At 32.6% G+C, this 26632-nt stretch overlaps 1 protein-coding gene and 1 long non-coding RNA gene across 33 annotated transcripts in view; one reads left to right on the forward strand and one right to left on the reverse strand.

The window, feature by feature from the left end:
• The window catches only part of LOC145294002 (arf-GAP with SH3 domain, ANK repeat and PH domain-containing protein 2-like), a 547728-nt gene that overhangs the window by 376713 nt on the left and 144383 nt on the right, over positions 1-26632 (reverse strand). The gene's annotated exons all lie outside the window — the stretch shown is intronic.
• On the forward strand, positions 18891-25180 carry LOC145294004 (uncharacterized). The gene is made up of 2 exons (XR_013869803.1): positions 18891-19035; positions 24832-25180. It is a non-coding gene; the product is annotated as an uncharacterized LOC145294004 (long non-coding RNA).

Genomic DNA, 26632 nt, shown 5'->3' on the forward strand with positions numbered 1-26632 from the left:
GGAAAAGAAATAGTTCTTGCTGTGAAAGTGTTACAGGTTGGAACCAGAGTTTGAAGCTCAGCCGAGTACCTCCAGTGGAAATAACGATGGAGAAGAGAAAGACTAACAACATCTCTTCTATGAGAAAGGAGCTGTAGAGAACAATAGATCATTCTCTCACTAGATTGCAAAGTCAATTTTGTCATGTCAAGAAAGAGTGCTCCGAGAGGCACCTCCTCAGATGTGGCAGCAGTCCTCTATTTTAGAATGTCTCTGAATTTCATATGAGTAGAGGATTGCATCAGGAGCCAGGTATTTTCTAGTGCAGAAGAATGATACAACCATTTTTTTTTCAGCAACCTTAGTAACATATGCAATATAAATGTTATGTCCTTGAAAGGACATAACTAAATAAAACAAACATATATCGAAAAGAAGAATAAGGTTATATTACAGCAATACAATATCGCCAGTGGAGCTTCTGTTATACGACTCCTTGGGTGGACTACAGCTAAAGTATTATATAATTATCAGACTAGTCTATTGTCTATCTAAATATGGACCATACCATAACAATTTAGTTTTCTAACTACAACCACTTAGATATTTGTTTGCATATTTATTTTACTATGAGGTATATTATTTATTTTAGTACTGATATCTCTCCAAAAGCACTGTGTCCAGTATCATAGGTGTAAGTAAATATCTGTTAATTTTTAATGCTGTTATCTTTTTGTTTCAGGATTTTTAGCTTAGTGAAAATTTTCTGTTTTGGGATGTTAGTGTTTTAATTCAGGATTTCTGACGACTTCTCTTGATGTATTTAGGGACCTACATTGATTTTTATATTGTGGAAAGTGATTCTTTTTTTTAACCCATTAGCGCACATGTTCCTTTTTTCTTTTTAAGACGAGAAAGATAATATTTCAGCAATATCTGCATTTTTGTAAAATATTTATAATTAGTTATTAAAAAATTCGAGTTTTTTTTTCAAATATTACACTTACTGTCATATGTATATTGGAAACAGTGATGTCTCAGTTTTTAGTGTAGTGAGAAAATCTAGAATGGAACGATACAATCAGTTTCATCATTCAATCAAAAGTTGATTAGTAAATAGTGTTTATAATCAATGCACATCTTATATATAGTATAAATGGATGCTTTATTATATAAACTCCAAGTCCTAGCCTGAAGGGAAGATAAACAAGTGTTATTTACTAGAGTATATGGCATTTCTATTTAGTCATTTACAGCAAAGAAAGTCTATATGTACTTGTCTCTCCATGAATGCAGAATAAGACATAAGTCTATTTTATTGTTTTTTTTTTTTTATATTTTTTTGAGAGGGGGAAGCTCCCTGACTTGGGACAAAAAATTTAAATTGCCTTAGTCTCTAATAATTTTTCAAACAATTTCTCTCTCGCTGACTAAGGGACAGAAAAACAGACTACACTTTGATCCGAGTCTAAAGGCCAAGAGTCAACAAAAGTACACCCAAGAAAGTTATGTAATTTACATCATTTTTAAATGCAAGTATTTCTAAATAATTTTTTTCATACATATATGCTACAGCTTGGGATATACCTTTAAGAAATTTTTTACAAAAGCATAAAATACCTGCATCATTTGTGCAAACAAACCCACTATTAACCAAGCTCAATACGAAGGAGGAGAGGGTATACTTAAATGCTTCTGAAACGATTTTAACTGACTTCCTTAATAAATTCACCAATTGTAATTTTGAGTCTTCAAAGTTTGCAAATATGGAGAGTTCCTGTTCACACAACTCAAAAGAGTAGATCGGAAAAGAACTGTCACTATTGCTTAATGAAACATGCATCAAGCAAGACATGCTGCTCAAATATACAAATTCACAAAATAGTAAATATTTGCATCCAAAGGATACATATTAGTTAGCTATTGTAATTCAAGATTTGTTCCAAAAATAAAGCCTCCTATATTTTTTTACTGAAAATGTTGAAGAGCTATGAACATGGAAGTGGTACCATTAAAACAATAAAACAAGCAACCTTTTGTGTTCCAAAATTTATTTTTCTACATAGTCACCACCATTCTCAATGTACTTTTGCCAGGAATTCAATGCATTTGTTTCTATCACACGTCCATGACAAAGGTTGCTTTCTTAGTCTCACACTGTCAATATCTGCAACAGAGAGATGAAACTTTCAAGTCATGAATGCATAAGTTCAGTCATCATAATAATGCAATGTGCAATCTCCTCTGATCCGTTCAGGTGGAATAAAAAATAGGAGGTATTAATTTTGGAATGCCCCTCGTAATTTAGTTGAGTAGTCAAATAAAATAAAGAGGGGAAAAAAATAGTTCTTTTCATGAAATCAGTATTCCAATTATCGAACGATATTTATCGCAGTGTTGCATCCATAAAATACTTCCAAAGAATATGAGCTGATGAACTTGTTACACTTACACCCTCTAAACAAAAACACCCCCGAACCATCTAGCAGGAAAATTCTGCCTCTTCATTGTAGAGGTCCCTAGATGTCGGAAGATTTTCTAGTCTGGTAGCTTCTTTCCTCAGATCACTTCTCATTGGAATTTCTGACTGTACAAAAATGCAAAAATTTAAATGTAATATGAACAAATACCTTGATGCATAGATTCCCACCCAAATTGTCCTCCTATAAATCTCTCACATGTCACAGTATCTTCTTATGCTTTAATGGCAGTATAAGCCTTGTTTGGGGGGGGGGGTGAAAAAAACTTTTTAAAAAAAACAAGAGAAAAAAGTTAAAAAAGAAAAGGAAAAAGAGAAATAAAAAAGAAAAAGGGAAAAAGAAAAAGGGAAAAGAAAAAGGGGAAACAGAAAAGGAAAGGAAAAAAGAAAAGAAAAAGGAAACACCGAAAAAAAAGAGAGAAAAAAGAATGAAAAAGAAATAAAAAAGAAACAGATTAAATAAAAATAGAAAATAAACAAACAAAAAAAAAGGTAATATTATACAAACACCGTGACAGCGAATTAACCCTAACCCTAACCCCCTAACCCTAACCCTAACGCTGTCACGGTGTTTGTATAATAATACCAAAAAAAAAACTCTAGACTTTGCTCAATACTGAAACAAAACAAGAGCAGACTAATCCTTAAGATGGAACCATTCAACCTGCATGATTAACTTCAAAAATGCTATTTCAAGTTGAAGCCTGACAGACCAAGCGATGGATGAAACCTCAAAACTATATTCCCCTTTGTTTCTCTAAACTTTTAGAATCCTTCTAAAATATTCTGATTAATTTTGATTTTAAAGGAAAATTATTCAGCTTACAGTAACAGAGTTGTTTCGTTGGTCATAACATTGCTTTCGTTTTTTTTTCTTCTTTTTTCTTTTTTTACAATACCTTCAGTATGATGAAGAAACAAGCAAGCACCCATCCTTGTCTGATCTGTTGGTTCATGGGCAGTACACTATTGATCATAGGATATATTTAGGACAATATAAATATTCATGCTCAACTCATTGAACTGACATTATTAATTAAATTTCATTTTCTATTCATATTTTTTTCTTAGTACTAAGATTTTTTCTGTATTAATGTTTTTTTCTAAGGAGGTATACAGTCATAAAAGGAATCCTTTCTTCATTAAAAGTATACGAACTGACTTGCCATAATTTGTGGTTTTAAATAGACCAGCATATTTACCCCCACCCCATTGCTCGGGGACATAGATAATAAAATAGAAGATTAATAAATAAATAAATAAATAAATAAAACAGTGTGTGTAACATCTCTTTTTAACAATCCTTGCTTTACCTTTCTGAATCCTCTTCCCTTCTATCGCCCATGCACATTTAACATCATCATATATTAGATCCTTTGCTCTATCTACATCTCATAAAGTAGGTTTTCTCTGTTGCTCTGCACATTTTCTCACACTGGAGGCTATTTTCAATTTTACATAATGGAAACACACACACACACACACACACACACGTTGTTTAAAAAAGTGAAATGCAATCTTCAATGACTTACATACAAGCTTCTTCATCTCGCATGCACATTCTTACACAGTGACAAGAGTCAAGTTAACAGAAACAAATTGCTACCCAGTTATACGTACTAACAGAACAACATAAACCAACACAGTGTGACACTGCCAAATACTCACATACATTATTATTCACACTATGAACACATTGACTTGTGACTACTACTAGCTCCACTTTTTTTTTTACCAAACACAAGTTTGCAAAGATCAGCTTTGTAGGCGTCTTGTGTAGTTTTTAACGTAACTTGACACCCACACACACGCAAATTTCCTTTATATAATAGATTTAGAAGTTTATTTTAAAGGATTTAAAAAAAAAAAAACTTTGGGGTAGGCAGCCCATAAAAACTGCTTTAAAAAAGTAAACTAAAAAATGTGGGGTTGTCTTATTGTTCGAAGGAAGGCGGTTTGTGCCCGAAATGTTGTGAACTTGTTAAATATTTTCTATCTTTAGATTACGATACACTTCAATTTTAAGTCAAGATAAAAAATGTCTATTGTGTTGTTCGAAAGAATTAAAAATATATTAAGCTAAAAATTCCTACCAAACCGGCACTAGATAATATCATCAGGATATCGAGTTTTAAGTCAATTAATCTTTTTTATAAAATGGATATCTTTCTTTCCAGTCTTTTGCAATACTACACTGAAATTTAAATTTAAAAAAAAAAAAAAAAAAAAGAAAGCTTCCCACCACCCCCGATCATCAGTGGGAGGTGACGGTGGTTAAGTGGTACTTACGACCTAGGTGTTCTAGGTTCAAATCCAGTTCATTCCACAAAATCACTTTCACGTGACCACGTGAAGATTGCCAACATCTTAATGTTGGCAATCTTCACGTGGTCTCTTCCATGAGTACCCAATATCTTTCCAGGGAGAATTCTGATTAGAAAAATATCAGGGACACCAATGCCAACAATAGAATCATTCAATTCAGATGATATGAATGCATGTGGCCAAGAAAACAAGTCAGTGTGTATCCACAGACAGACACACTTCATTATGAAATTAAATCGCACCATAATGCATATCAGTTCATTTGTAAACAAGTCAGTCATTTGCTAAATTGAAAATTACAAAAAGAACTCACGTATGTGACCAAACAAGCCCCACCCCCAGATATTTCATTACAAAATTAAATTCCACCACAATACATTTTGAGTCATTCATAAACAAATAAGGCATTTTATTTTTTTTAATTATAAATTTAAAAAACAAAAAAACAAAAAACAATCCACAATCGTACACATCGCAGACAACATAAGAAAATAAATGAATACTCATCTTTACATAATAACTTTTTACAAATATTTCCTTGTATCATTAATAAAAGTTTAGCATTTTGGACAAAAAGAGTGTTTCCGGTCCTTTTCAGTCAATTTACTTTTGGGATTTGTGATTTTTGCTTTCCTTTTCTTTCACAGACATGATGTTGTTAGTCTAAGACAACTTTTCAGATAGTTTCATTCAATAATTACAAGAAACCCTCTCTACCACCTATAGCAATGGCCAACGACTCTTTATCTGAGAGTACATCTTTCAAATTCCTTGGCCTAACGTTCACAGGAAACATGAGTTGGAACAATTACATTGAAGGCATGACCAGGGCCGCTGCAAGAAATGTAGGCTCTCTCTACCGTGCTAGACAACTACTAATACCTGAAAGTATCCTGTATCTCTATAAGGCCACCATTCGCCCATGTATGAAGTATTGCTGTCACATTTGGGCTGGTGCATCTGCTACTAGTCTCTCGCTCCTTGACAAGGTTCAAAAGAGAGTTACAAACCTGATAGGCCCTGAACTGGCATCTAAGCTTCAGCCTCTGTCCCATCAACGAAATGTTGCATCCCTCTGCCTGTTCTACAAGTATTTTAGTGGTGAATGCTTTGACGAACTGCAATCATTTGTGCCCCCACGACGTGAGCACCCTCAACAAACTCGACAGGCTGCTAAATCCCACCCCCACACTGTAGAGATCCCTAGACGTAAAAGCTCTTTCTACTCCAATAGTTTCTTCCTCAGAACCGCTAGACTCTGGAATTCCATTCCAGGTCCCTGCTTCCTCCTCAACAGTACTGATGTGCAGAAGTTCAAATGTAATGTGAACCGATATCTTGCTGCCCAAATCCCTACATAGTAGCCCAGTAGTTGTTGCCCCTGATAGTAGCCCCCTACACCAAAGTGGCAATGTGCCTCGTTTGGGGTGAAAATGTAATAATAAAAAAAAAAATTAAAAAAAAGAAGTTATTTTGTGTGTGTGTGTATTTACCTTTTTCAAGTTTTGTGCACTCAAAAATACTTTTCAGTCCTACCAGACTGTGGCAGGTCTTACCACATACTGGGCATTGTCGATCATTTTGGCTCACATGGGTGTTATTTTCTGAGGCAGAAGTTTGTGTAAGTTTGCACAAATGACTTTTTAGACTAACAAGTGACAAAGTCTACCACAAACAGTACAATTGGCAAATCCATTATTTGGAAGTGGTTTTGAACCTATTTAATCTCATGGACCAGTTGTTTGAAAATTGCATACTGAAAATGACCCATCTCAAAAGAGACAGTTCCTTTACAAATCAAACTATGTCAAGGTCAGCTAGTATAATATATATATATATATATATATATATATATATATATATAAAATTACAAAATAAATATCATATATTGAGATAATAGAAAACATAATATACTAGATAGAGTAACTAAACAAAAAAAAAAAATAGATGATGAAAATAACAAATAAATTAGTGTGTGTGTGTGTAGTTACAAAGATAAATATATAAAAATTTGAACTTATTGAGATAATAAAATACTTAATGTATTAGATCGATTACTTTTGATGGGTTAATAAATATTGTAATTTAATCAATTTTATTTTTCGTCATATATATATATATATATATTTTTACGCGTGTGTGTGTGTATATATATATATATAAATACACACACACACACGTGTGTGTATATATATACGTGTGTGTGTATATAAATATGTGTATATGTATGTGTGTATATATATATATATATATATATATATATATATATATATATATATACGTGTGTGTGTGCATGTATAGTCTGATTCTTCTGGAATTACTTGAATTCTCGAAAAATATAAGCAATGCTGGACTGGAATAAAAGAAAGACGTGTTCTACTCTGGATTTTTCTTTCATATAGACTAACAGGAAGCACTCTGATTCTCTATTGCCAGGTTGCCCTCCAAATTAGGAAGAAGCGTCAATCCTGGAAAGTTACAACCGATCAATAACAGTTTTTATACATATAATTCAATAGCTATGGTATTATTATATTTTTTACTTCAAATGTATTTGCAGAGAACAAAATAACATAATATTTACCAAATTGGCAGAGTCTACATTCCAAACTTATGAGGAATATGAAAACATTTCTTGCCAAAGTGTCTATGATAAGTGAAAGGGTAGAACAATACTTTCTTTTAAATTGCATCCATTTCGTTCCTTTACATTCACTAAAACAAGAAATATTAACTCTACAAGCTTTAATAGTTTTAAATGGCCCAAGTAACTTAAAGCCATTCTCCATCTCTCCTAAAGACTAGCACAGTCTGATAACTTTTACCAACTATTCTCTGTTGTAATATTTTAATATAATAAACTTCTGAAGTATATAACTTGGTGTTTGTTTTATCACTTATATTATTAAATAATTATTCTTTACACCTACAGTGTTTCATGCTTATGCAATCATCAGTGTCGGATGACAATTCCTGCTTATCAGGAGATTTGAATCCAGCCACGAAGCCATCTTTGAGTCCATTAGTTAAGCCTTTACCTCTGGGCCACCAAACAATTGTCACGAGAATGAAGGAAATTAATAACTAATAAACGCACGATTCAGATGTGGACAGTAGGCAATCTGGAGTGTTCAAACAATGGAAGTCATGAATGTTAAATTGAAGGAAAAATTAAAATTTCAGACTATTTATTTTATTTATAATGAGGAGCGTATAGTATAAAATAATAGCTCTATGATGACTGGGGTAGTGAAAGTAGAGAATTATTAGAGAGTAAGTTGCCAGCTACTACTTCTAAGAATGTCGTAACTGGGGGGTGGGGGTGAATCAAAGCAGAGAAATTGTAGCAATTTACAATTTGTAATTAAATCAAATGATTATTAGCGCAAAACATACATGAGATACATGCAGGTAGCGTGGCAATTTTGGATTAACGTCTGGCCACAGTGTTTCAACTGGAAGTGGGAATAATTGTTTCCATTTTATTAATATGGAGATTATGCCCAAAATTGTCTCATTTACATTTCTTATAGCATTAGTTTTTAAATTGAAATTTTACTTTGAAATGAAATCACTTACATTAAAAATAATATATATATATATATATATATATATATATATATTATATTTCCCTCGGTATCCATTTGAATTTGGAATTTTTAACACAATACAGAAATAAACTAAACGAAAACGTATTCGTTTCTATTTTGTAAATATAGTAGAACTCTGAGGTACAGTGGCCCTAGGATACGTTTTTTTTTCAGGTTACGATGTGTGGAATACGATGTTTTTCCCCCCCCCTCTTTGCGATGTTATTTATAATGTTATTTGATTATACACATGTATTATATACTATGTATTTTGTTAGTAATTTTTAATGCCGTATCCCAGGGTTTTACTGTAGTAACTAAAAGTACACCATAATTGCTAAAAAAAAAAATTTTTTTTTAATGACTTGTAATTTAGAAATAAACTCATAGATTAGAAAAAGGAAAATTATCCGGGGGGGGGGGGTCTCGGTCGAATAAATTTAGTGTTTGAACAAAAAATACTCTGGATTGTAAAAAAAATAAAAAAGAAAGAAAAAGTGTTCCAAATATCTATTCCGTGATTATTCTGGATAAGCATGGAATAAATCTGAGAACTTTCTGATATCATCTTACCAAGAAAAAATAATTAAAAAAACAATTATCTCTTCCATTAATAAAGCTGTTTGTTTCGGCTTGATGTTGACTCTCATTGTTACATTTTATTTCAGAATATTAATAGCGATGTAATTGTTCATAATTAGTTTATGACGATGTTATTCTTTTGAATACAAATGTTTTATGGCCAGCATGGAAAATGTGTTTAAATAGCATCATTCTTCATGAATGAGTGACGCCGCTTCAATGTAAAAGAAAAAAAAAAAGGAAAGCATTCGAATACTGCAACCGACTTTTTTTAATTTTAGTTTTATTCGTCATTCAGCTACAAGATATGACCACATCTAATTTATAATCATGCTATTGATAAAACTAAACATAACTTGTTATTTAAAACGTGAACCATTAATGGTTATATTTCAGAATAGTTGGAATGTTTTTGCTTTTTTTTAATAATAACTCGCGGCACCTGTGGAAATTCCACAGGGGATTCATTCATATGTAATATATTGATGTTGGCATTCTGAAGATGTTCAGCGCAAATGGAGACGCTCTGATATTATTGTAGCTCTTTTGTTAAAACTGCAAAAATATTTATCTAAACTAGCACGAATGACCGGTAAAGCCCGATCGTAAAGTATGCTTAAATATGATATTTTAATTCTTGCAGATTTCGTATATATTATTATAGAGTTAATGTTCTATCGATTTTTATATGTTATAAAGTTGCGATTTCAAAAATAAAAATACATATCCATATGACTTGGGTGCATTAGCTTGAATTGAAACCGAAATAAAAATTTATGAGAAAGTATATGCATGTATATATAATAACTTCAGCCATAATCGAAATCGAAACCAAAACTTATGAAGAATTCTTGATAAAATTATTTATAAAAAAAAAGATGATTTAAGTGCCACAACTATAGTCGAAACCGAAACCAAATCTTATGAAGAATTCTTGGTAAAATTATTTATGACAAGTAATAGAAGAACATAATTAAATGACCCGGATGTAAACGTGGCACACAAAAGAACGCACATGCTATCGTATTAATATATAGATGATGATAATAAGCACTAGGAACAATTCCGAAAAACTTTGAAAAAAAAAAAAAAAATGGGAGAAATCGGAATTAGAGGAATGGCTGCAAAGACACAACGAATAACGATAATGAAAACAGCTGAAATATTAAGGAAAACCCTTGAATGCAGAAATTAATAAACATGAACCACATGCACGGGCCAGACAAACTGCTGCAGAAGCAAAACATGAAAAGGCGTTGCATGGAACCAAGAACATTGAAGCTACATATCTACAAATTCTCTATCCCTTCACCTATCCCCTCCCATTGCCCTAATGCCCCATCACCTCTCCTCAAAGAATGATGCCAAATAGCCGAGAAGAGTCAAGGACGATGCAAAGACCAAGGAGAGAGCGCTGACCAGACCTCTGCTGGACAAGTGTGAAGAGAACTGGGACCTTGGGGAGGCTTATTGCCACTCAAATTCCAGTGGAGTCCAATGGCCACTGTCAGCGAGAAATCAATGGGAAGCAGCTGTTGCGATAACGCAAATTTATTTGAAAATGTTATCCAAAGAGGTGGAGAGTACTGGAAATCTGAGGAAACTTGTTGTCACTCAGCTTCCAAGGAACACCACAGGTTGTTTTCAAGGAGAGATCTTTAATGATTTGTGTGAAAACTCTTTGTGAGCCAATAATAATACAATCTTGCAAACTGTTGGACAACACTTGATATCATTATGCATATTCTGACTCCGTTTTAATTGAAAATTACATTCAAAGTTTTGTTCACATACATGATATATGAAAAAGATAAATTTACTCCTGAAAGTACCAACATATTTTCTTTTCATAAATTGGAACTATGTTTAAAATATTACATTTTAGCAAATAATGCTTAATTATTTCTATTAAAAAAAAATAATCTAAAATAGTTAGTATGTGATAAAACAATCAACCAGTAAATAATAGAATGACAGACCAAAGAAAATGCTATTTAAAAACTTTAACTAGATAGACTGAACGAAGGAGAGTGCCCCTTACAGATATGCTTGGATGTATCTAAAATAAAGGGTGCTGATCCAATCTGCAGTTTTTTGCAATGAAAAGGTTAATTCAGAATTGAAAACAATTGACCAATCTATCTAGACAAATTTCTTCAGTTTGCAATTAAATCATACGAGCAATAATATGTTTCCTCCAGACATATATTTTTGATAGTATGCAGGGCATTTCAAAAGTAATGCCTCCTATTTTTATTCCACTTGAATTGATCAGAGGGGATTAAAAATTGCATCGTTATGATGATTGAACTTTTGCATTCATGACTTGAAATTTTCATCCGTTGCAGATATTGATGATGTAAGATTACGAAAGCAACACCTATCATATAGTGTGTTAGAAACAGATGCATCAGTGAATTCCGGGAAACAGTGCATAGAGAATGATGGTGACTATGTAGAAAAATAAATTTTACAGCACAAAATTTCGTTCGTTTTAATAGTACTACTTCTGTCTTCATAGCTCTTCAACTTTTTGAGTGAAAAATAAAATGAAAGAGGGCTTTACTTTTGGAATAACCATCGCATATGACGAATATATAATACAATTCCCTTCCTCCTGAAAAGAGATAATGCCTAGGACGATTGTCTTATGACAATAAAACAGATTATTTACTGCTAGTGAAGATCTGAATAATACTAAATAATACCTTGTCTGAGTGGGCTGAGGTGGTTCCACCGAAGGAGGAAGTTTCTAGGAAATATCAAATTCACATGCAATCCCTAGCCAAACAGAAAACAATGAAATAAGGTCTGGGACGATGATATCATAACAACAAAACAGATACTATACTATCTTCTCCTCCTTGAAAAATAGTGCATTAGTCTGAAATATAGTAATAATATAGGTTCAGCTTTGGATGAGTTACCAAACCTCCATCAGCAATATGAGGGGCATACCAAAAGTAAGCCCTCATATTTTGTAATTCAAAAACTAAAACATTGAAGAACTATGGAGATGGAAGTCGCACCATTAAAATGAGCGATCTTTTGTACTCCAGAATTTATTTTTCTACATAGTCACCAATCTCATTCTCAATGCATTTTTGCTAGTGATGAACGATACCTCGATCGTAAATGTCCGGAGCCTGCTTTGTCACTCCAATCTCTTTCATCACTCTGAAATCGACGAGCCCATCGCCTAAGTGTGCTGACATCAATTGCATCAGCTGAGTAAACGTTCAAAAGGTACAGGTGAATGCTGATTGGTTCAATTTTTTCTGTATGGAAGAATTCAATCACGTATCTTTGCTTCTGACGCACGACCATGACAACGGTTGCTTTCTTAAGAGTCTCACACCATTAATATCTGCAACAGAGAGATGTAACTTGCAGGGCATGAATGCATAAGCTCAGCCCTAATAGCAATGCAGGTTTCAATCTTCTTTGATCCATTCAGGCGGAATAAAAGATTTAACAAAACCAACATTACTTTGGGACCTTAGTAGTATTACTGTGTCCATCATACAAAACAGATACCAAATCTCCATTAATAAAAAATATTACCCTAAATTAATAGACGCTAGCATATAATTACATGCGGTAAGTTTAACTTTTTGATTTTTATTTCTTTTAATTTGTAAAATTTAAAGATAACGGTTAATTCAAAATCCTATTCAAGTGTTATAATTCAGGTTAAGTTACAACAATGTCTATGCTTACGCAACAGAGAAAGGAAGCTGCTAAAAAAAAAAGAGAGAAAAGAAAAATAAGAGGGGGTGGAATAATTCAGTAAGTTGATACTTTTTGCTTTTGTTAAATGAAGTCAAGATTTTTTTTTTTAAAAGGTTTAGTCAATGCAAGTTTTAAAAAAATCTTTTAGATTTATTTGTATGACAAAAAAGGGCCTTACAGCAAAAGACCTACATGCAAAATATAACAAATGTTTTTTAACAATAGTTAATACTAGCAGGACTACAAGATGTTGACCGGGGCAAAAGTCTAACATGTTCATATTAAAACTTTTCTCTCTCTCTCTCTCTCTCTCTCTCTCTCTCTCTCTCTCTCTCTCTCTCTCTCTCTCTCTCTCTCTCTCTCAATACATCTATCTTTCCCCTCTCCTCCATTTACCCCTCCCTCCCCCCAACCTCTTTTCCTCCTTTGCTCAGAATATTTCTTTTGCTAGACATACACACAGGCAATTCTTGTTTATAGATTCCTATGAATTGACATAAGGGAAGTAACTCATTGATTAAAAAAAAAAAATTATTTCTTAAAAAAAAAATTAAAGTTATTTCTTTTAGCACGTAATCTGGCATGAAAATCTGCGCAAGTTTATGGTCAAAGAATTAATTAGCTTTTCTAAATTTCAGATATTATTTATCTAATACCAACTTTGTCAGTATTTGTTTTCTTGTTTTCCACTTTTATCCGGACATACAAACATACACACAGACAACTAAAACATCACAAGCAAGACATACGGAAGAGAAACTTATAAGAGGAAGAAAGTAGCGACACTAGTTGAAATAAGTGTCCTTAATGATGCTGGCCTTAACAGAGCTGGGAGGAAAAAGATAATGAAATATCAAAGCCTCATATACGATATTAAAAGAAACCCGAATCTTAAGATCTCCATCATTCCAACATTAAAGGATTAATCAGACTCATGAAAAAAAAAAATTTTTTAAACTACCTGTCGAATACATCCGGTGAGCCGAGTATAAAGGAATACAAACAACTGCACTCAAAGGAACGGTTAGAATCTTAAAAAGATCTCTCGGTTTGAGTGACTGCAATACTGGGTGAATGTCTAGCATCCGGTAGAATGCCCCATCCCCAGCAAAAACACCATAAAAATTAAAACAAAGACAGATATTAAACTGCCCTTTATATTACAGATTAGAGACAGACATTCTGCCCCCCCTCCTCCCATCTTTCTCTGTCTTTCCCTTCTCACTTTGTATTAAGTTAAAATTTTACTACAAGAATTATATAGCGTTTATCAGTAACATGTTTTTATCAGTTAGTGTGTGTGATCATCTGGCCTAAACTTAAATTTAAGTAAGGCGAATTATCAGATTATTACTCGAATATGTAACTAAGTCCACTCAGCTACTTCAAACAAATATATCCCTTTGGTGGGACAAATCACTAATTTGCATTTTTTCTTTTTTTTTTTCTTTTTTTTTTTTTTTTTTTTGAAAGGGTCATTTTATTAATTGACCATTATTGTTTATTATCTTTTGATTAAATTTTCTTTTTAATAGAACAAATAGTTCTCTTTCACCATATTGTTTTATTTTCTGGACAAATATTTAGCATTTGTGTTCAAATATTTCTTTAAAGAGAGCAGCTTGATTTCCAACAAGTTATTATCTTTTTCGTAATTGCAAGTGAAAAGGCTAATTAACTCCTTTTTTCTTTTCCTTACTACATTTAAAAGAAAATTTTTATAGAAATTATCAAAATATGTTTAGTGCATAAAACTAAATTAAACTAAAAATAATCCACATTTGGATCCCTTACACCTTGTTTCAAAATTCAGAATGATCAGTTACTTTGTTTAGGAGTGAATCCTCTACATACAAATATATAAACATAACTTTATATATAGGTTTTCTATTATATCATATAGAGGATACTGTTTATTAAACTGATCCCCAAGTTTTCTTTTCTTTTTAAGGGAACCTACCTAAGTATGGCTGTTTTTATTTGAAAATATTTGATGATTAAATGTAAACTTACTTTTTTTTTTTAAGTCATGTTCACTACAAACAAGACATATTGCGACTTGAATGTAAAGGACTACTATTTGGGACCATGTTTTTGGGTGAGGAGTGAGATGTTGGTTTACATTACATTAAAACTTCTGCATGTCAGTACAGTCAGGGAAGCAGGTAACAGGGAGAGAATTCCAAAATCTAGCAGTCTGATGGAAGAAGCAATTAGAGTAGAAGGTAACATTAAAACATCTAGGGATCTCTACAGTGAAGGGGCGAGATTTTGCTGCTTGCTGGATTTGTCAGGGGTATGTACGTTGAGAAAGTACAAGTACAATGAGTTCATAAGAGCACATTCCATTAAAATATGTGTATAACATGCACAGGGATGCAACATTGTGGTGATGGGACAGGGGTTGGAGCTTAGTTAACAGTGCAAGACCTATTAGATTGGAGACTCTTCTTTAGACCCTGTCCAAGACAGAGAGAGACTAGTGGTGGATGCACCAGCTCAGATATGGCAACAATACTCCATGCATGGGTGAATGGTGGCTTTGCAGAGATACAGGATGGAATACTGTTGCCACATATGGGCAGGAGCTGGTAGAAAAGACTTGTCCTGCCTTGATAGGGTTCAAAATAGACTTCGTGGCCTGGTGGGAGATGTCCTTTTCTCTTTGCTGCAACCTCTATCTCACAGAAGAGATGTTGCGAGTTTGTCTCTGCTTTATCGTTATTTTCATGGAAAGTGTTCGACTGAGCTTCAATCTATGGTCCCCCCTCGCCAAACTGTCACAAGAAACACTAGACTAGCTGAAAACATTATCAATAATTTTCCCCACTCTTTATCTGTGCCTAAACCTAAACATAGATTCCATGATCAAAGCTTCTTTCTTAGAACTGCACGCCTGTGGAATTGTCTTCCGTTTTCCTGCTTTCCAGCTGTCTATAATATGGTTGTCTTCAAGTCCAACGTGAACAAGTTTCTGATGAGCCGTTCCACTTAAGTTAACAAATTTACCGAACTTCCATTACTATTGATTACTATATTGTCCTTTTGACTACTCTACACTCTTTAATTCTTATCCTTGAGTGGCCGATCAGCCTTGATAAGTGGTGACGCCTATGTAAAAAAAAAAAAAAAAAAAAGGATACTCTCAGGTGTGAGTAATCTTCTAGAATGATAGAGGGAACCCACCTTCCTTGCAGCAACTTTGGCAATGTCCTTAATGTACTTTTTGCCCATGAATGTTAAGCTGAGGAGTTTGAAAAAAGAGCTCTCAGGTAAGTTGTTATTAATCATGGCTATGGGTGGTTGAGAAGGTTTTTTGTAATTGCTAAAGAAAGAAGCTTAATCTTAGTAGCATTAAATGTTACCATTCATTTACGGGCCCCATTCCACTATAAACTGGAGGTCGTTTTCTAAGGATTCTTCCATTGCCTTAGATATGTGTACATCTGGGGGTTTTTTCCTCATGCCTGTTATAAGAGTGTTGTATCATCAGCAAATATACCCATCTCAGACACAATGTTATCAGAGAGATCGTTTATGAATATCAGGAATAATAGAGGTTCACGGATCAATCCCTGAGGCACTCTCACATTAATATTATGCTGTTTAGATGTATATGCATTAGTGTTGGGACGATTAATCGGAATCATGAATCAGAAAAAATCTGAAGATTTGGGGGTATCCGAATCGGTATTGAAAAAATTGATGCCTATTTTCCGATGCCAAAACGATTCTTTTGTCTTTTTTTATTAGATTTTGTTTAAATTCAAATCTTCCATTGCTGGTAATAATGATAATAAATATTTATTACCAGTAAAGCTAAAATTGATAGGTCCTCCTCCACAAATGTATTTTGATGTTTAGGAAAATATCTACATATTTAACATGTGTTTTTACAAAAATCGGGAGAAATAACAATCTTATAGTTAAATAATTAAGAGATTTTTAAAGAATCGGAATCGGGAATTAAGGTCGGAATTGGTAATTGTATCGGAATTGGGAAAAATATTGGAATCGTCTCATCACTAATATCCATCAAGGACAACCTGGATTTTCCTTTTGTCTAAGAAGGGCATAATTATATTTAGCAGTTGTCCAGTAATACCGTATGATCTGATTTTCATTAGGAACTCTTCATGCCAGACTTTGTCAAAGACTTTGGATGTATCACAAGCTACAGCTTTGGCTTCCCCCGCCTTTATTCAGTGCATGGTACTATATATGATCAGAGATGTCTATTAAAATATTTGCAGTAGAACGGTATTGTCCAAATCCATACTGTCTATCTAAGAGAAGATCAGTTTTTGCGGGGAGGTGAACTAGTGCATAATTAATTCATGACTCAAAGATTTTAGCGAAGAGGATGAGGAGACTGATAGGGCAATAATTGAGCAGGTCAATTCTTTCACCAGAATTCTTGTACACTGATACAATATGGGCTATTTTCCAGCTATTAGGGAAGCAAAATTCAACAAAGCATTTGTTGTAGAGTTTGGAAAGTACTGGGGTTAACTCAGTTGAGTATTTCTTAATTGGTATAGCAGGGAGGAGATCCATTTCCAAGATTTCCTCTTATCAATTTATATTATTTGGATCATTCGAACTACTGTTTTCATTTTGAGTGTTACTTTCAAAACATTTCAGTCGATGTATTCAAAACATTTCAGTCGATGTAATCTCCAATCTTCTTTCAGTGTATCTTCTTGAACTCTAATCTTTCTGTTGGATTCGGGAATTTATGAACGAACTCCTTTATTTAATCTACAAGGGTAGCATGCTCTTGTTCTATCAGCCGTGATTGAATAGAAATCCTAAGTAATTTGCAAGTGTATTTGGAGTGTTGGCTGCACCAAGAATGGCAACTTCAACTTTTAGAAGAGTATAACTTGCAGCTAAATTTAATCAAATATGCCATACATCCACTATGCCACAGATCCTTTCAGATGATTCCAGTATGAATTTTGGGAGCCTTCAACCTATTTTTGTTTTTCGATGTACAATCTTTACTCCTTATCACTATACATCACTTTATCCATTACGCCATAGGTCATGTGAAAATAAGAATAGTCCAAATAATAGTAATTATTAATCCTCATCTCAAAAATTCATAAACCATAAACAATAAGTTTATATAATTTTTGTTTAATCTGTTTGTAATAAATAGTAGGAATGTTGATAAGATTACATTTTTATTCAAATCTAAACAGTTTTTCCACTGTGTTTATTTTGGTAGTAATAACACAATGCCAAAAACCTTCTCCTTTGAGAGAACACAGAACAGATATTACACTTTGATCCATGCACGCATTTAAATGGGCAATGAACTGTTGACAGAGGAACTAGTCGGAATGCATTTGGTCATCATAGCATTGAACCAGAATGCATGTTTTATTCACCTTTCCAAAATCGGTAACTGGCCTAAGAATGAGTTCTCCTTTTTTGAGAGAATACAGAACAGATATTCCACTTTGATCCACACATGAATTTTATCTCAGATAGAAGCAAATGTTGCAAGATTGAAACAAATTTTAAATTTGTTGAAAATCTTTTCATCCATTTCTTTTCTTTTGAAACATGTCTATAGATAATAAAATATTTTTCTATCAATAAAATATGCTATATGCTCCCCCCTGCCTCATTTTCACTGAAAAATTTGTTAAAATGTTAAATAGAATTTGGAGAATTATTAACTATTCTAATATTAAGAAATATTTATGAAAATTATTAATATTTATTAATTATTTATTTTCTATCATTTTTTTTTTTTTTTTAAATTTTTCTTATTAACTGTATAAATGTTGATAACGTTTTATTTTATTAAAATTCGAACAAAGTTTTTCATGTTTCCTTGGCTATGGCCATTTGCTACCAAAGAACTATTCTGAACAGTTTCAGTTTTGAAAAAGAAATTTTGGCGCGATTTCCGGTATATCTGAAACCGTACCAAAAAGGTGAAACCAGAAAACCCAAGACTGTGTCTCTATTGGCAATTGAAGAGAATTGTATCTACCAAAATTATTTATGGGTGTATGTGATATAGATAGGCCAGAGAGAAGAAAGAGGTGAGTCATTGTAATGAGAGTTAAATGGAGAGAGGAGAAAGATTAAATAAGAAAAGAAAATTCTCATGACCTAATAAATTTATTTGTAGTCTTATAAATAGTTATAAACAAAACAGTATAAAAAAAAAAAAGAAGCTCACATGTAGACAATTAAAAAAGAAACAGAGAAAAAAAAAGACAAATATTGTCACATTTCTAGAAGAGACAGAGTGGGGGAATACCTAAAGATAAGAGCCTGCAAAATCAGTATTCAGACAAAATGACAGTGAATAATGAGACAGAGAAGGTAAGAGAGGGTCATGGGATATGGGAAGGAGAGCATAAGGTCAGGCAGAAGATAGTGGGATTGACAGAAGAAAGTGGTTAGAAATTTTTCTCATAAAACTAACTTTAAGCAACAAAAAGGAAATTACATACACAAAAGCAAACTAATACACGTGGTTGCTCTCGTCCCAACAAATATATACATGTGTGTGTGTGTGTGTGTATATGTGATGCGTATGTGCATGTGTGCATATATGTGTGCGTGTGTATATATATATATGTGCACGTATATGTGTGTGATATATATATATATATGTGTGTGTGTGTGTGGGCGTGCATATGTGTGTGTGTGTGTGTGTGTGTGTGTGTGTGATATACTTTTAGTCAAGATCAAAGTGTAGTATCTGTTCTTCAGATGCTGCACCTCTGTTTCTTGTTCTCTTTCGGTGGAGGAGAAATCCTTCACGACTGAGACAATTTTTATTTTTGTACCTTTTCTCCACATTAAAAAACGACCCTGGTGTTTAATTCTGTCCCGTGGGGAGGCATAGTAAATAGGTACATATACATATATATATAGTGTGCAAATATATAAAATATATATGTATGTATATAAGCCAATGTCATGTAGGCTAAATATGTTTAGAATGAACACACAGTCTTCTTATTTGTTTTGCTCATCACTTTATCTTGAATCAAACTAACAAATTTATATTACACATTAATTAATTTTGTGTTCCAAATATATGTAACAGAATGCGGGTGTGCACATGGCAGATGCAACAGCCAACATATGCAAATACTGAACCACGTGTGAGATGGCTTCACGGCAAGGAAAAAAGAAAAAGATTATAAAAAAAAGAAGAACGTGTGTGCAGATCGATGATCACATAAGAGATATACGTGTTATACACATGGGCCGAGAGCGACAGATTTGAACAAGAGATAAGACGTTATTCTCGAAAGTACCTGAAAATAAATGTCTGTTGTTTCGATGGAAAAAAAGTGAGTCAAGTTATTCCTTGTCTTTGTTTCCTTGCGACGATGTCTACATGTTAACATGTGTGTAAATATGTACTACGTTACACATAAGCTGATATGGAGTATACAAAAAGAAAGAAAAAAAAACGTTTTATTTCAATTAAATCAAATATTAACATATAGCAATTCATCAATTGTTATAATGCCAACATATTGTAACGGTATTTAATGTTGAGCAGATTTGTTCCCTGGACTGAATCCTATCCCATATCATAGTGACCCATCTAAAGCAATCCTTGAGAAAGAGTACCTACACTTAATTCCTACAGCCAAAGACCAATTATTTGTGTACCAGAAAGTTCACCCAAGTCCTCCTTAATAATTGTTGTCCAAGTCCACAGCGGTCTATTGATATACTTGTGCCAGCTAGTCAGACGGATAAATTGGATAATGTCGTTATATGCAAATGTGTAAACAATTATTGTCCAAGAGAAGCTTACATGATGTACCATGGAATACCTGTTTTGAGTAATTGTATTTTTGAATAAGAATGCTGTTGATTTGTTGTAGATTCTTTGCATCGGATTCATAAAAACAAAATGAATGCACAATAATTTATTTTGATTTTCTGTACAATGTAACTTTTCCTGTTAAATAGTTGCATAAATTTTTTGAAATATATAATAGAATGAGGATTTTTTTTTTTTTTTTTTTTTTACTAACGAGGCACTACTAATCAAATCTCAAAAGCCACTTGAGGATAAAGGTTAATGGTTTGTGTCAGGTAAATAGTAAGACAATCACCTTGAGGATTGCATATCATTGTTGGATCCGAGATGAAATTGATTATTTAATGAAACAGCAGAACAAGAATTTATTAACATTGGACTTGAATATCACCATGCTATAGTCAACTGGGAAACTGCCATGTGGTATTTTTTGCCACATATGGTTAGTCCTTGGAAATAAATTCTGCTTATTGAAGTCCAATTTACCAAATTTACACTACTAACGATTCCTATGACTAATGTACACTCTTTAACTCTTATCCTCAAGTGGCTTCTGAGCCTTGATAAGTGGTGACTCCTATGTAAAAAAAAAAAAAGTACCTACCATGAAAAAAAAAAAAAAAAACAATAGAGTAAAGAAGGACTAGTAACGTCTCTTCTGTGGAAACAAAAGAAAAGGACACCCATTAGATTCTGAAGTCGATTTTATACTCTGTCAAGGCAGAAGATAGTGCTATGAGTAGCACTTATAAATGTGGTAACAACAATACTCCATTTTAGGGTGTATCTGTTTTTTATACAGATAGAGGATTGCATCAGAAGTGAGACTCATAACTTTTTCCACACAAAAGATCCATAAACCTGTTTATCCATAATGAACCACAAAGAAAGAACCAGTCAACCTAACAGATCCAGAGTGAGACAGCAACTTTATAGTACGGCTTGTCCAAACTGTAAAAACGTTTGCTTTATTGCAATAAATAATGTACAAGTCATATGAGTGTCCTTTTTGATTCGAAAAGGGGTAATCAATAAAAAAACTAAAAAAAAAAACTAATCAAACTTGGATAGAATCGAACCAGCATTAGGATTAAGAATTTTTTGCCAGAAATTGCTCTTATGCTTAAAATATATATATATATATATATATATATATATATATATATATATATATATATATATATATATATATAAATATTTCATCGTTGCTTAAAGGGGAAATTTTGTCAGTTTGCCCAGTATTTAAAATACTGATTGGTATCTTCTGCATCTCAACACAGACCGAGAAATTTCAGATAAGCAGTGACTCGTTAGTATAAAATAAACAAATAACATAAGCCGCCATTACAAACTAGTGAATAAACATTTGATTATATAGACTCTCTCTGTTTCGAAGCTAATAATCAATATGAAAATGTAATTTCAACCCCTAATTTTTTTCAATAAAATGAGCAAAGACCAAATTTTAAAATAATGAAAGGTTTAATCGAAAAAAATACAATATATTTTTTTTCATCTGTTTTCTTTAAAAAAGATTTCACGAAATTCAACGAATTTTAACTTAATCCAAATCTAATAAATTTAATTATTATAGTAAAAAAATAATTATGACAGCCCCTTTAAGAAATTCATTTCTTATCGTTGAGCACTTTCAGTTGAATTAAAAGTCGGTCAATTTAGCTCTTATGCATAGATCATCGTATAACGATTAGATCACTGTCTGACTGACGTAATGAACATTTAAATTAAAATGTTTAAAAAATTCATCGCTACTTTACACGGTTAATGGTAGCCGAATGGATACGGTCTCCGCTAACTGAGCCAGAGATGTCTCGTGTCGCGGGGTTCGAATCGTTCGGCTGGTGTTAATCGTGACACCCTGCACTGAAGAATCCCGAAAGGATGAAACACTAGTGTCTGTAGGTATTTAATTATTATAGTAAAAAAATAATTATATATATATATATATATATATATATATATATGTACCAAAAAATCACTTACTTATAAAAAAACTAAGCAATGGTTGCTTCCATTCTTCATTTATAAGAATTATCCATATTTATATTTTATATTCCATGTATTTTTTAAATAAAAGGATTTTTTGAAGCAAGGGTCCCAGAAAATCGCATTTTTGCAACTCGTTATCCGCCATTAGCCAAAGCAGTGTTCTTTGATTTTTCAAGTTGTCAAATATGGAGGCCTCAAAGGGACATAAATAATTATTTCCAAAGCATAAAAACAACACATCAGACAAAATACATTTCAAAAGTAAACTCGATAGTAACTATATGAAGAAACAAACATTTAATTTATCTCCCCTTTGTAATTAATTAGATATTTGAAGTTAATAAAATTGGTCGATATGGGTTACCATACGTAAAAAAATGATAACATTTCACTCATCAGTTTTTGCTGATTAAATGCAAATCACTCAACGAATTTTCCATTTTTTTTTCTTCTATCAATGAAATACATGAGTTTTTGATTTAATATATTTTATTTCTTCTCTATGGAGTGAATTTTTTTTTAAATATCAAAAAAAACATTGAATGAAATAGAAAAAATTGTCGTAATTGTAAAAAATTTTTGGATAATATAAGATTATAAGGTTTTACTTAAAAAAAAAATCACGTTTTTTTTTTTTTAAGAGTTAAAACTTTGGACTTTACAGGTAAGTATGCAAATAACTATTCTTTTTTGTGTTAAATTAGCTTATTTATTGATCTTTTATCTTCAATTTGTGATATATAAATTTGAGGTGAGAAAATTAATTATTTTCATTTTAACAGACATTTCAAAATGGGGGCGGGGGTGAATTTAAAAAAAAAACCCCCGCTTCTCTAGAATATTATATTCGGTTTATTGGAATGTATGTATGTTTATATGTCTGCTTAAAACTTTCAGCAGAGACAACAGATTTTCACGAGATTGGTACCATTTTGAAGCTCGGTGTCTCAGACGACAAATATCGAAAAATTGGCCAAAAACATTTATTCCTTCACCCTAAACGGGACAGTTTTCTACAAGGAGGGGTCGATTTTTTGCAAGCCATTTTTGCAAGTCATCATTTCGGTTGGAATGACTTTGCCTAATTTTAACATTTTGAACTTCCAGTTGCATCATGGAGTAGCGGAAAGATGTCAGGTTTTCTATCACTTTTTTTCTACCTTTGCGTTACGAGTTCGAGCTTGCCTGCCTGCCTACTACCACATTTTTTTTTTGCTCAACACACACCTCCAAACACTCAGACTAGTTATATATAAAAAATAATTTTATAAGATAAATAGTAGGTTCTCTTCAGTGCAATGTAGACTACAATATATTGGTGATTAAATCATGTGGGGAGGCATATGAAGTTTCTTCCTGGTGCACCGTAATGGGTCACCAACTACAGCAGGTAATCAATTGATTTGATAAAAAAAAAAAAACAGGCAAATTCATCGATTTCAATGACAATAAAAATATGGGAGTGTGAAACATCTGTTGATCATAATTCAATCCCTGGCAACATCGGGTCTCCTTGATAGTTTAATATAAATGCATAAAATTGTTTATTACATAACTAAAATAAATAGAGCAATTATTTTAATTAATACATAATCTAAGTTTTCTTTTGAGAAGTAGTCACAATGAATTGCTCACTGCCTCTAATGATCATCATCATTTCTCACACCAATCGAAGAGTCACCAACTTGTATGCTGCATCTATGGTGGAAATGGATATAATGGATATTCCAAACATCCGGGACAGCGAGAGATACCAAATCATTTGGTTTGCATAAACAGTTGTACACAGACATCCGAGGTAGTGAAGTGAGTCACCACTGGTTATATAAATGATTTGTTTTGGGCTTGATAAAAACAGGCATAATTCATTATTCAGTAGTTGCTAGTCTACAATTTAGTTCATCGATGTTTATTGAAATAACTGGTGTTTTGTTCACAGTGATCTATATCAAAGGCAGCATTTGTTAAAAACGTGTTGTTCTTGGACAATTATGTACGTTGAAGTTTGACACTATTGTATTTTTTTTTGTAGGTCCTATTCGTTGTCACTTGAGAGTCAGAGTAGAAGTAGTGTCCAAATTAGATTTTATTCACACCATTATATCATTAGTGAAAAATATGTTTTACCAATTTTCCGGTCTGAAATATTTTTTTTTCTTTTCCAAGAAACTGAAGCAAACTAAGTTATTTTTACTGCAAAAGAACATTGTGCAACAATAATAAATAAAAATTGGCTAATCAGAATCAAGTAATTGATTTGTCAGCTTAAATGATATCGATAATAATCATTTCATCTGTTTGTTTGTTTGTTTTTTCAGCTCCGACCTGTACTATTGAACTGTGAGACGTGGTCAACAACGAAACGTCAAAACATGATCCTGCCTACAGCAGATCAAATGGAAAAAAAATGCTTGTGTCACTGTAAAGACTTCCATGAGAAATTGCCTTGCTTAATGACATCTCAACTGGTACAGCTGCACCATCCGTTGTCAGTTATTCCAAACATTTCAAAGTGTGTGCCACATCGATGTTGATCACCCAAAGCAGCTTAAGATAAAAAAGGGATCAGTTGATGACGACTTGATCCTAGCAGATGGTGCAAGCGAAATTACAGACAAGTTAGAATTCATATTCTTAGTATGAGACAGAAATGAAAAAAAAATGAAAATAATATGATTGATTGGTGCTAAATTACAAAAATTCAATTACTATATGAATTTATCCAAACTCCTTCAGCTCTTGTGAATTATATTTTGAACTTGGGGAGGGGGCTGCTTTACCCGGTTGTGAAATACGCTTAAATATCATATTTTGATTTGTCCAGATTTTGTATATATTATATTATAGAGTCGTGATTTCAAAAGTAAAAAAAAAGTATCTGGGTGCTATCAGCTAGAATCAAAACCGAAAGCAAAACTGTAGCATTCAAAGCTGGTGACGTTACCACTGTAACAACGTGACACGCATATGAACTGATTAAAAATTAAAAATAAACTAGGATGAATGTACAAAATGTACAAGGATTTTTTTTCAATTTAGACCCTTTGACCCCTTAAAAACTATATTAACCGGTTAAAGACCCATAAAAAAATGGTCCATAAAAAATCCAATCATTTGAGACCCCACGTGCTGTTCTGCAACTTTTGGTTTCGGAGGAGATAGAGTTTGAAAATATGGAAACAGACAGACATGTATATACTTTTATATATTAGATTTAGCTTTTTTACTTAATATTTACTATTGTTTATTTTGCTCGTCTTGATATTGACTTCTAAAAAATGTCTAATATTGTTTTTGCTATTTATTCACAATTTTATATAGCTATATATTATTTTCCACATTTGTCTTGACTTTCTCTTGTCTGGTAATATTGCTTCTGATAATTTGATATTGTCAAATATTAAAATTTAATATAAACATGTTCAATATCGTTGAGCGACTCTAATTCAATCTTATAATGGATTCACTGAAATCAGTTATTTAATTTCCTAGAACAAAAGAAAAGAAATTGCTCTGTAAAAGGATATAACTTTACATTATGATTTTATCTAAATATAAAAACAAATTTAAATCGAATTGCAAGATCTTCAAGCAAAAGCGAGAGAGAGAGAGAGAGAGAGAGAGAGAGAGAGAGTTCTCTTTCTATTAACCTAGTTTCTCTTAAAACAATTTCAACAACAGATATCCGTGTCATGATGAAACCTGCAGAAACTACTCCTTGTATGAAGGAACAAGCGACACAATGAAGAGAGCAGATTCTGAAATTCGTCTCAAGAGTTATTTCCTTTGGTCTACCAAAAAAAAATTTTTTTTTTTTGTTGGTAAATTGATCGGTGATGAATTTAGGATAAACAAAATCTAATTCGCGATAGAAAAAGAATTTAAGATAAATTGAAAAGATAGAAGAGGAAATTAATGCATTAATTGAAAATTGAATTGGGAGAAAAGAAAAACAAAAAAAGGAAAAATCGACTGAATTTATAAGCAGCTAGAAAAAGATTTTCGAAGACCAAGTCTTCTCATGCAGATGATTGGTAATATAAAACACGCTTTTCTACACTCGTATGCAAGAAAAATCAATTACATTTCAATCAATAATTAATTGAAAATCAATGAAGA

Source organism: Euprymna scolopes, chromosome 15, assembly GCF_053919585.1.
Source record: "Euprymna scolopes isolate OS-2025 chromosome 15, ASM5391958v1, whole genome shotgun sequence".
NCBI classification, from domain to species: Eukaryota; Metazoa; Mollusca; class Cephalopoda; order Sepiida; family Sepiolidae; genus Euprymna; species Euprymna scolopes.